This window comes from Hyla sarda, chromosome 4, assembly GCF_029499605.1.
Source record: "Hyla sarda isolate aHylSar1 chromosome 4, aHylSar1.hap1, whole genome shotgun sequence".
Taxonomy (NCBI): Eukaryota; Metazoa; Chordata; class Amphibia; order Anura; family Hylidae; genus Hyla; species Hyla sarda.
In genome coordinates, this window is record NC_079192.1 from 195,764,536 (window position 1) to 195,777,378 (window position 12,843).

Sequence of the window (12,843 nt, forward strand, 5' to 3'; positions counted from 1 at the left end):
GGCGAGTGGGCTTGTACTTTTTGATCAAAAATGTATACTAACAACCTGTTAGTTTTTGATATTGTGCTGAGAAGCAATCAGATCATTATACAAGATTGTAGATGTGCGCTATGTCTGTATTCTACTCGAATTCAGATTTGTAAATTACTTTTATTAAAAATCTTAATCCTTTCAATAATTATCAGCTGCTGAAGTTGAGCTCTTGCTTTCTGTCTGGCAACAGTGCTCTCTGCTGACATCTCTGCTTGTCTCGGGGACTGCAGAAGTAGAACTGTAGAAGAGGTTTGCTATGGGGATTTGCTTCTAAACTGGGCAGTTCCCGAGACATGTGTCATCAGAGAGGACTTAGACAGAAAAGAACAACTCAACTTCAGCAGCTCATAAGTACTGAAAAGATTAAGATTTTTTTAAATAGAAGTAATTTACAAATCTAAAAGAAATAATTTGCCACACCTCCAGGAGACCCCCCCCCCCCCCCGTAGGGTACACAATGAAATAAGTAACTGAGGACAGTATGTATGAACAAGATGTAGAATTTTATTAAAATACAATATACTAAAAATTATTATTTTTAATAAAATATTCCTGTAATCTTACACAACAATTTATAACATATTATCTACTTATTTCATTGTGTACCCTGCGGGAGGTCTCCTGGAGGTGTGGTAAATTATTTATTTTAGATTATTTATCATTTTATGATCGGTGGGGATCGATCTTTTTTTTATCACATATACTTCAGACACTAGGTTGTGAGCTGCACACAGGTTTCATAATTTACAAATCTGTTTAACACTCTGGAGCCAGTTGAAATATAAAAAAAAAGTTTTTTCCTGGATAACCCCTTTAAATTGACTATTCACAAATAGGGGTGTTCTAGTTAATTTGTCCTTTCCCTGTAGTCATTATATATACTTTATCATGAAGTTACTGTCAGTTGCTGAAAAAAAAAAACTACCTACAGTATATGACCATAATATAGACCTGTGAAGGGAAAAAACACCTTAGAAGGACATGTAATGGACTGATGTATACTATTAATTTTCTCCCATTATAATTTTTTTTGTTCAGTAAGCACTTTACATAAACATATGTCAGCATTTTGTAATCTTTGCAGCTACTTTTATAATAATTTTATTATTTTTTAATAAATCTCTGAAAAACATTACATTAAGCACGCCTACGCAGGAAATTTGCTATAGATCCAAAGTAGCCGCTGCATTTACCAAGAGCTTTAAAAGTCACTTCAGAACTTAGCGGAGAAATCTACTTTTAAAATCAATACATGGTCTGAACATCAGTCATTTCTGTAGCAATTGATTGCTCCAAATTCAGCATAAGTCATACTTCAACAAGTGCTATCCTTTTTATCCTTTCAAAGACTTGTGCAGGCCTCAGCTCCCAGGATGTCTTATACAGAAAATTTCTTTTTTTTTTTTCTTCTTCTTCTTTTTTTTTTTGAACAATAAAAGATATTTTCCTGGCTGAAGTGGACAAATGACATTTCAGAAAATATCAAAAAGTAATTTAAACAGTTACTTATTTTTTCAACAGATTCATTTTAATGCTGAAGAGAGCAAGCCTAGAACGATGCATATATATTTTATATATTCATATATTTACCACATAAACAGATGAAGCATGTTGGAATCAAATGGGACTGTTAACTGTTACTTTTTATTTATAATTCACAAAATGATTTTATCTTATTGACCCCTTAAGGACTTTTACTTTTATTTTTACACTTTGATAGTCTCCATAGGGAACTATTTATAGCACTCATTTGATTGGCAATACTGTTCAGTGCTATGCATGGGGTATAGCACTGATCAGTGTTATCAGTCATCTTCTGCTCTGGTCTGCTTGATCGCAGACCAGAGCAGAAGACCTGTGGAAGGCAGCGGAGGCAGGTGACGGGACCTCTGTCTGCGGTTCTGGATGATTGGATACCCGCGGCAGCGCTGCGGGCAATCCGATCATTCATTTTAGTGACTGCAGCGCTGCAGATGCCATGATCTGTATTGATCACGGCATCTGAGGCGTTCATCGCGGATGTCTGCCATTACTGGCGGGTCCCTGGCTGCTGTCAGCAGCTGGGTCCTGCCGCGCATCACCCGAGCATTGCTCAGATGCTCGCGGTTATGTATTGGACGTAAATGTACATCCTGGGGCGTTAAGTACCTCCGCACCATGACATACATTTACACCTGCGTCGTTAAGGGGTTAAGATTACTTCTGAAGAATGTACAGTAGAGATTACAGTGAGTGATGGCACATTGCATGTATTTTATGCCTAAAGAAGGGGGCATGCCCAGGAAATAGAAATTAGATAACAAAAATCCTCCTGACAAAAGGGCTGGGTGGGTGGGTACAACTCAAGCACCATAAACAACAGCCGTGAGGAAAGGAGGGATTTTAATTTGCTAGTCTGCTTTCCACAAATACAGTAATTAACCCCTTAAGGCAGTGTTTCCCAACCAGGGTGCCTCCAGGTGTTGCAAAGCTACAACTCCCAGCATGCCTGGACAGCCAAATGCCGTTTTGCAATATCTGGAGGCACCCTGGTTGGCAAACACTGCCTCAAGGAAATGGCTAATTTGGGTCTTAACCCCTTAAGGACCAGGCCATTTTACACCTCAGGACCAGAGCGTTTTTTGCACATCTGATCACTGTCACTTTAAACATTAATAACTCTGGAATGCTTTTAGTTATCAATCTGATTCCGAGATTGTTTTTTCATGACATATTCTACTTTAACTTAGTGGTAAAATTTTATGGTAACTTGCATTCTTTCTTGGTGAAAAATCCCCAAATTTGATGAAAAAATTGAAAATTTTGTATTTTTCTAACTTTGAAGCTCTCTGCTTGTAAGGTAAATGGATATTCCAAATAAAAAAAAAAATTATTCACATTTCCAATATGTCTATTTTATGTTTGCATCATAAAATTGGCGTGTTTTTACTTTTGGAAGACACCAGAGGGCTTCAAATTTCAGCAGCAATTTTCCAATTTTTCACAAAATTTTAAAACTCACTATTTTTCAGGGACCAGTTCAGATTTGAAGTGGATTTGAAGGGTCTTCATATTAGAAATACCCCAAAAATTACCCCATTATGAAAACTGCACGCCCCAAAGTATTCAAAATGACATTCAGTCAGCGTTTTAACCCTTTAGGTGTTTCACAGGAATAGCAGCAAAGTGAAGGAGAAAATTCACAATCTTCATTTTTTACACTCGCATGTTCTTGTAGACCCAATTTTTTAATTTTTACAAGGGGTAAAAGGAGAAAATTTATACTTATCTTTGTAGCCCAATTTCTCCCGAGTAAGCAAATACCTCATATGTCTATGTAAAGTGTTCAGCGGGCGCAGTAGAGGGCTCAGAAGCGAAGGAGCGACAAGGGGATTTTGGAGAGTATGTTTTTCTGAAATGGTTTTTGGGGGGCGTGTCGCATTTAGGGAGCCCCTATGGTGCCAGAACAGCAAAAAAAAACACATGGCATACCATTTTGGAAACTAGACCCCTTGAGGAACGTAACAAGGAATAAAGTGAGCCTTAATGCCCCACTGGGTTTTCACGACTTTTGCATATGTAAAAAAAATATATATTTTTTTCACTAAAATGTGTGTTTCCCCCCAAATTTCACATTTTTGCAAGGGTTAATAGCAGAAAATACCCCCAAAATTTGTAACCCCATCTCTTCTGAGTATGGAGGTACCCCATAAGTTGACCTGAAGTGCACTATGGGAGAACTACAATGCTCAGAAGAGAAGGAGTCATATTTGGCTTTTTGAGAGCAAATTTTGCTCGGGGGGCATGTCGCATTTAGGGAGCCCCTATGGTGCCAGAACAGCAAAAAAAAAAAACACATGGCATACCATTTTGGAAACTAGACCCCTTGAGGAACGTAACAAGGAATAAAGTGAGCCTTAATGCCCCACAGGGGTTTCATGACTTTTGCATATGTAAAAAAAAATTAAAAAAATTTCACTAAAATGTGTGTTTCCCCCCAAATTTCACATTTTTGTAAGGGTTAATAGCAGAAAATACACCCCAAAATGTATAACCCCATCTCTTCTGAGTATGGAAGTACCCCATAAGTGGACGTCAAATGCACTACATGAGCGCTACAATGCTCAGAAGAGAAGGAGTCACATTTGCAAATATTGCTGAAATGGGGGGGACATGTCGCATTCAGGAAGCCCCTATGGTGCCAGGACAGCAAAAAATAAACACATGGCATACTATTTTGGAAACTGCACCCCTCAAGGAACATAACAAGGGGTACAGAGAGCCTTAACACCCCACAGGTGTTTGATAAATATTAATGAAGTGGGATGTGAAAATGAAAAATTAGATTTTTTTTTACACTAAAATGCTGGGGTTACCCCAAATTTTTCATTTTTACAAGTGGTAAAAGGAGAAAATGTCATTGTAAATGTGTAAATACATTTCTTTGGAGTAAGTACATACCTCAAGTCTGGGCGTAAACAGCGTGCACACCGGTCTCAGAGGTGCCGGAGATCAGTCAGGGTCCTTGAGCTTTGGCTTTCTCCTATGGAGCCAGAACAGTGGGACCCCCCCTCAAGGGGCATTACATGGGGTAAATAACTGGGGTACACTAAATAACTAAAATGGTGTACAGTGGGACATAAAATTATAAAACAGATTATGTTCCCAGAATGATGACCCAGAGCACAGCCAAAATAAAAAAAAAAATGCCCGCCCCAAACCCTATACTCTGAATCATCATTCTGGAATGTGATATGTGTGGCCGTCCCTAACTTGTTGCCTCAAGCACCCCCCAATCAGGTGGAGAGAGCGCTGCGCATTTGAGGCAACATAAAAAGTCCCCGATGATAGTGACTCAGTGACCCATGACCCATTTTTAATAAAAAATACCCCCAGAGGTCCTATCAGTTTTAGTTTTTTTTGGATTAAATATTTTTTTGGGCAATTTAGTGGTTTTATGGGGTTAAAACTTGGAATGTACTCTGGACTTGGTACATTTGGGTCAAATTGTGGAAAATTAAAATGAAGAGGGAAAATTTAGAACTCCATGGAAGTGTGATACTCCCTGAAGCAATCCTTAATGCAGAGGCCCGGATTATCTGGGCAAGTGTCACACTGAGTGGTGGTGTCCTTCCGTATCCCCCTCTTGTAACACACTCTGCATCTTTTCTGGGCTCGTCCCTTCTTTCCAGTGTGGGGGACCTCACCTGGAAAGTGTTGGCCTGGGACGATCCTGGCACCTATTACTTCAGTTCCTTGGGAAGTCCGGCCTGCTCTTTCCCGGTCGCCAAAGATCAGGACCTTTAGGACTTCTTCTTGGAACTGAAGGAATGTCCCTGTGTTGCCAGCGTACTGGGACAGTACAAAAGAGTTGTACATGGCAACCTGTACCATGTAGACCGCAACTTTCTTGTACCATACCCCTGTTTTCCGCATGGCGTTATATGGCTTGAGGACTTGATCAGAAAGATCAACTCCCCCCATATACCGATTGTAGTCCAGAATACAATCGGGCTTGAGGACCGGTGTTGTGGTACCTCGCACAGGGACAGGTGAGCTGCCGTTGCCATGAATAGTGGTCAGCATAAGGACATCCCTCTTATCCTTATACTTGACCAGCAACAGGTTTTCATGGGCAAGGGCACGGGACTCACCCTTGGGAATGGGTGTCTTAACAAAATTTAGAGGGAGGCCTCTCTGGTTTTTCCGCACGGTCCCACAAGCGGACGTGGATCTGGCGGCAAGGGATGTGAAGAGAGGGATGCTGGTATAAAAGTTGTCCACGTACACGTGGTAACCCGTATCCAGCAATGGGTGCACAAGCTCCCAAACGATTTTCCCGCTAACACCCAGAGTGGGGGAACAATCTGGGGGTTCAATACGGGAATCTCGTCCCTCATACACTCTAAACTTGAGAGTGTACCCGGAGGTACTCTCACAAAGTTTATAGAGCTTCACGCCATACCGCGCCCGCTTCGAGGGAATATACTGGCGGAAGATGAGTCTCCCCTTAAAACTGATAAGAGACTCATCAACCGAGAGCTCCCTGAGGGGTACATAGGCCTCCAAAAATTTGGCCCCTAAGTGATCGATGACCGGCCTCACTTTGTAAAGCCGTCATAGGCGGGATCACCTCGGGGTGGACATGCCGCATTATCTGCATAATGCAGGCATTTCCAAATGGCCTCGAACCGCCTCCGTGCCATGACCATACTGTAAAGCGGGGTCTGGTAGAGGACGTCCCCGCTCCAGTACTGTCTGACACTTGGCTTTTTGACCAGGCCCATATGCAGCAAGAGGCCCCAAAATGTCCTCATTTCTGCTGCATCAATGGCGCACCATTCATTGGACCTGGCCAAAAAAGAATCAGGGTGGTGGGCGATGAACTGCCTGGCGTACAGATTCGTCTGCTCCACCATGTGATTGACAAAACTGTCACTGAAAAAATAACTGAAATAGTCAATTTCAGTGAGTCCAGAATTGTCAATCCGGATTCTGGAGTCGCCAACAAACTCCGGAACCCGTGGCTGATAACCCTCTGGGGGTCTCCAGACAGGTTCACCGGAAGGGGGCTCCGGTAAACTTGTCTGGGGGGTCGGACTCCTAGTACGAGCGGCATCACCACTCGCACTAGTGCCGGCCACTGGGCCACTATCATGGGGGGTGCGTGGCCTCGCCTGGCGGCGTCTCCGCCGCCGTGCAGGGGGCTCATCATCACTACTAGATGATGAGGAGGACGATGAAGAACACAGAAATGTTGGATCTTCATCGTCCTCACTGACAGATTCGGAGTCGGAGGCAAGAAAAGCGTATGCCTCCGCTACCGAAAATGCCCGGCGAGCCATCGCCTTTTTTGGTGGTGGTGGGGGGGGGGGGGGCGGTGGCGGGGGGGGAGGGTAGTGTGTGTGTGTGGGGGGGGGTTATGTACTGTGTGTGTGCTTGGTGTATACTATATATAACGGTGTGTGATTAGAAATCACACACCGTTATATGGGGGGGAAAAAATGCTGCAGTCCCAAAAAAAATGGGGGGGCGCTAATGCAGCGCCCTGAACCCCTAATAGGGCCCGGGTCACACTGAAAAACTGCAGAAGACCCTTGGGGACCTATTAGGGGGTCAGGGGGGGGGGATTTTTTAAAAAACTTTTTTTAACTTTATTTTTTACTATTTACCCTACCTTTCCCTGGGCTGTATGCTTTCCCTGATCTATGGGGGGCTTCTTTTCTTCTCTGGGGGCTCCGATCTTGGCAGAGGGGGGTACCGGTCTTCCTCCAGCAGCTCTGACCGCTGACTGAACTCAGCCAGCGGCGGGAGCTGCGGGAAGATGCTGTTAACCCCTCCCCTGCCGGCTGCTATTGGCTGGACGATCGTCCAGCCAATAGCAGCGATCCTGGGGGGGGTGGCAAAATCGCCACCTCCCCATAGATACAGTAGGTGATAGGGGGTGTATCATACACCCCCGATCACCTTGTATCTCCGGGTCAGCGGGTCGCACGTGACCCGCATCGCCGGAATAGCCGCAAATCGCATGTGTGAATTCACATGCGATTTGCGGCGATCGCCGACATGGGGGGTCTAATGACCCCCCTGGGCATTTGCACGGGATGCCTGCTGAATGATTTCAGCAGGCATCCCGGTCCGATCCCCGCCCGGCGCACGGCGGGGACCAGAACTGCCCATGACGTAAATGTACGTCCTTGGTCCTTAAGACCCAGGGTGTCGGGACGTACCGTTACGTCATGGGTCCTGTAGGGGTTAAAGGGGTTATCCAGGAAATAAACTTTTTTATATATATCAACTCGCTTCAGAAAGTTAAACAGATTTGCAAATTACTTCTAGTAAAAAATCTTAATCCTTTCAGTACTTATGAGCTGATGAAGTTGAGTTGTTTTTTATGTCAAAGTGCTCTCTGATGACACCTGTCCAAATAAATGATATATTGATTCAAATATGCAATATGTCTACTTTGTGTTTGCATCATAAAGTTGACATGTTTTTACTTTTGGAAAACATCAGAGGGCTTCAAAGTTCAGCAGCAATTTTCCAATTTTTCACAAAATTTTCAAAATCGGAATTTTTCAGCGACCAGTTCTGTTTTGAAGTGGATTTGAAGAGCCCAATTTGTGACCCAATTTCTCTTGAGTAAGGAAATACCTTATATGTGGATGTGAAGTGTTCGTCGGTTGCAGTAGAGGGATCAGAAGGGAAATGTTTTTTTGGGGGGCATGTCACATTTAGGAAGCCCCTTTTGGGTAAGAAGAGCAAAAAACAAACAAAAAAACACATGGCATGTTATTTTGGAAACTACACCCATCAAGGCACGTAACAAGGGGTCCAGAGACCCTTAACACCCCACAAAGAGCCTTAACACTGCAAAAAGTGCAGTTTTTTTTCTCCAAATTTATCATTTTTACTAAGGGTAATGGGTGAAAAATCCCCCCCCCCCCAAAATTTGTAACTCCATCTCTTCTGAGTATGGAAATACCCCATGTTAGGACGTAAAATGCTCTGCGGGCGAACTACAATGCTCAGAAGAGAAGGAGTCACATTTGGCTTTTGGAAAGCAAATTTTGCTGAATGATTTTTGGGGGCAAACTACACTCCTCACGTAATGTAATAAGGGGTGCAGTGAGCATTTACACCCCACTGGTGTTTGACAGATCTTTGGAACAATGGGCTGTGCTAATGAAAAATTACATTTTTCATTTTCACGGACGACTGTTCCAAAAATATGTCAGACACCTGTGGGACGTAAATGCTCACTGCACCCCTCATTACATTACGTGAGGAGTGTAGCTTCCAAAATGGGGTCACATGTGGGGGGGTCCATTGTTCTGGCACTATGGGGCTATGTAAACAAACGTGGCCTTCAATTCCAGAAAAAAATTCTCTCCAGAAGCCCAATGGCACTCCTTCTTTTCTGACCATTGTGGTGCGCCCACAGAGCACTTTACATCAACATATGGGGTATAATCTTACTAAGAAGAAATGGGGTTACAAATTTTGGGGGGCTTTTTTCCTATTTTTTTTTCATTTTCCCATCCAACTTGAACAAAAATTCGTCAAACACCTGTAGGGTGTTAAGGCTCACTATACCCCTTGTTATGTTCCGTGATGGGTGTAGTTTCCACCGTGGGTATTAATTTTTTGTGTTTATTTCAGAACCGCTGTAAAATCAGCAACCCCTGTGCAAATCACCAATTTTGGCTCCAAATGTACATAGTGCTCTCTCACTCCAGAGCATTTTACGTCCACATATGGGAAATTACGTTACAAATTTTCCTTTTACCGCTTGTGAAAATAAAAAGTATGGGGCAACACCAGCATTTTAGTGTAATTTTTTTTTTACACTAACAGGCTGGTGTAGACCCCAACTTTTCCTTTTCATAAGGGGTAAAAGGAGAAAAAGACCCCAAAATTTGAAGTGCAATTGCTCCCCAGTGCAGAAATACTCCATATGTGGCCCTAAACTGTTTTCTTGAAATATGACAGGGCTCCGAAGTGAGAGTGCCATGCGCATTTGAGGACTAAAATAGGGGTTGCATAGGGATGGACATAGGGGTATTCTATGCCAGTGATTCCTAAACATGGTGCCTCCAGCTGTTGATAAACTCTCAGCATGCCAGTGGTTGTCCAGAAATGCTGGGAGTTGTTGTTATACAATAGCTGGAGGCTCCATTTTGGAAACACTGCCATACGATACGTTTTAATTTTTATTGGGGGGGGCAGTGTAAGGAGTTGTATATGTAGTGTTTTACCCTTTATTTTGTGTTAGTGTAGTGTTTTTAGGGTACATTCGCACTGGCGGGGGTTTACGGTGAGTTTCCCGCTAGGAGCTTGCGCTGCAACGGAAAATGTGCCGCAGCTCAAACTTGAAGCAAGAAACTCACTGTAAACCCGCCCATGTGAATGTACTCTGTACACACCCATGGGGAGGGGGGGCAAACCTCCAGCTGCTGCAAAACTACAACTCCCAGCATGTACTGACAGACCGTGCATGCTGGGAATTTTACTTTTGCAACAGATGGAGACACACTGGTTGGAAAACCTTCAGTTAGGTTCTGTTACCTAACTCAGTATTTTCCAACCAGATGTTGCAAAATTACAACTCCCAGTATGTGCTGATCGCTGAAAGGCATGCTGAGAGATGTAGCTATGTAACAGCTGGAGGTACGCAACTACAACTCCCAGAATGCCGAGACAGCTGTTTGCTGTTTGGGCATGCTGCAAGCTGTAGTTTTGCAAGATTTAAAGGGCCACAGTTTAGAGACCACTGCACAATGATCTCCAAACTGTGGCCCTCCAGATCTTGCAAAACTACAAATCCAAGCATTCACAGACAGCAAACTGCTGAGTGGGCATGCTAGGAGTTGTAGTTTTGCAAGATCTAGAGGGCCACAGTTTAGAGACCACTGCACAGTGATCTCCAAACTGTAGCCCTCCAGCTGTTGCAAAACTGCAAATCCCAGCATGCCCACACAGTTTACATCTGTCTGGGCATGCTGGGAGTTGTAGTTTTGCAACATCTGGATGGCTACAGTTTAGAGACCACTGTATAGTGGTCTCAAAACTGCAGCCCTCCAGATGTTGCTAGGCAACTACTCACCAGCTTCCGTAGAATCGTCGCAATAGGGACCTGCACCAGGGAGCCGCATCGCCGATGGATAAGTGGATCTCCAGCGTCGGTCACCGTCGGTTCCCCCATTTGGCCCAGACTACTGCGGGTGGGCAGTACGGGGGAACCAAACATTAACCCCCCCTACCCCTTATCTGCTATTGGTCGGTTGCTTCTGACCTACCAATAGCAGGGATAGGGGGTGTCTTGGACAACCCTGATCCCCCTTATTTTCTTGGTCACCGGAGACCCGTATGACCCGAAATCGCTGCAAATCACCGGTGGAATTCACCGGCAATTTGCGGCGATCGCCGATATGGGTGGGGGGCTTGCCTGGTGATAGATGGCAGCAGTCATCCCGGTCCGGTCCCCGAAATTCCCAATGGCGTACAGATATGCTCTTGGTCCTTAAGTACCAGGGCATGTCTGTACGCCCGTTGTCCCTAAGTGGTTAAGGACCAAGCATTTTTCAGTTTTTTCCTCCTTACCTTTTAAAACTCATAACCCTTTAAATTTTGCACCTAAAAATCCATATGAGGGCTTATCTTTTGTGCCACCAGTTCTACTTTGTGATGACATCAGTCATTTTACCCAAAAAATCTACAGCAAAATGGGGAAAAAAATCAAATTGAAGAAAAAACACCATTTTGTTAATTTTGGGGGCTTCCATTTCAACGCAGTACATTTTTTGGTACAAATTACACTTTATATTTATTCTGTAGGTCCATTCGATTAAAATGATTCCCTACTTATATATAGGTTTGGTTTTGTCGTAATTTTGGAAAAAATCATAACTACATGCACGAAAATTTATACATTTCAATTTGTCCTATTCTGACCCCTATAACTTTTTTATTTTTCCACGTACTGAGCTGTGTGAGTGCTATTTTTTGCGCCTTGATCTGAAGTTTTAATCAGTACCATTTTTGTTTTGATGGGACTTTATGATCGCTTTTTATTCCTTTTTTTTATGGTATTAAAAGTGACTAAAAAGACGCTAATAAGACGCTTTGGAATTTGTTTGCCTTTGCACCATTGACCGTGCTGTTTAATTAATGATATGTTTTATAGATTGTACATTTAAACACATGGTGATACCACATATGCTTATTTTTATTTAATTTTTATATTTTTTATATGGAATTTGGGAAAAGGGGGGTGATTTAAACTTTTAATAAGGAAGGGGTTAATGTGTGTGTTTTTAAACTTTTAAGGAGGCTTTAAGGAGGAATCAATTGATTCCTCATAGAGATCAATGTGATTCCATAGACCCAAATTGATCTGTGTGCTCTGCATTCAATTGATAAAGCCTGGTCTTGCCAGGCTTTATCATTCTGAGCAACGGAGCTGGCAGTGAAGGAGAGCTAAGTCGTCCGGCTACCTCAGCAGTGGATCGCCCCCCACGATCGTGCTTCGGGAGGGCGATCCACCGCACTGGACCTCCAGGGATGGCTATTAACAGCTGTTAATGCCGGCCCCCAGCTACAAGAATCAGATGGGGGCCAGTCAGCCGACTCCAGCCCACATCATACGCCGTTAACGGCAGATGGACGAGCATAGACGTCCATGGTCATTAACGGGTTAAGGACAAAGCCAGATTCATTTTAGCGTTTTTGTTTTTTTCCTCATCGCCTTCTAAAACCCATAACTTTTTTATTTTTCCATCCACAGACCCATATGAGGGCTTGTTTTTTGTAAGACCAATTGTACTTTGTAATGACACCTTTTTCCTACCTAAAAATGTATGGTGCAAACAAAAAAGAAAATTATTTTGTCGGAAAATGTAAAAGAAAACAGCAATTTTGCACTGTACGGTACTAGAGATGGGCAAATAAAAAAAAATCGATTTGGCCAAATTTTCGGAAAACATTTGGTTTGATCCAAATCTATTTGCGGGAAATCGCTATTAAAAGCGGCTATTTCCGGGCTACAGAGAGCCTCAATAGTGGTGTAGAACACTTTGCCTTGCCGTAACACGCATAGGGAGTGTGCTGGGGTAGTGAAATAATACTGTTATTCAGTATGACATGCAGATCAAAGGCGTCGCTATTAGAATAACTGCTGCAGAGTGGGAGACAGGAATGGGAGACCATATGGTGTCACAATTGAAGATTTTTGAGATGTTAATTGAAGAGTTTAAAGAGATTAACGAGTTTAATGTGCCACCAGCAGCGTGAGATCATATGGCAGCACAGTGACACAGTCTAAAGTTGGCA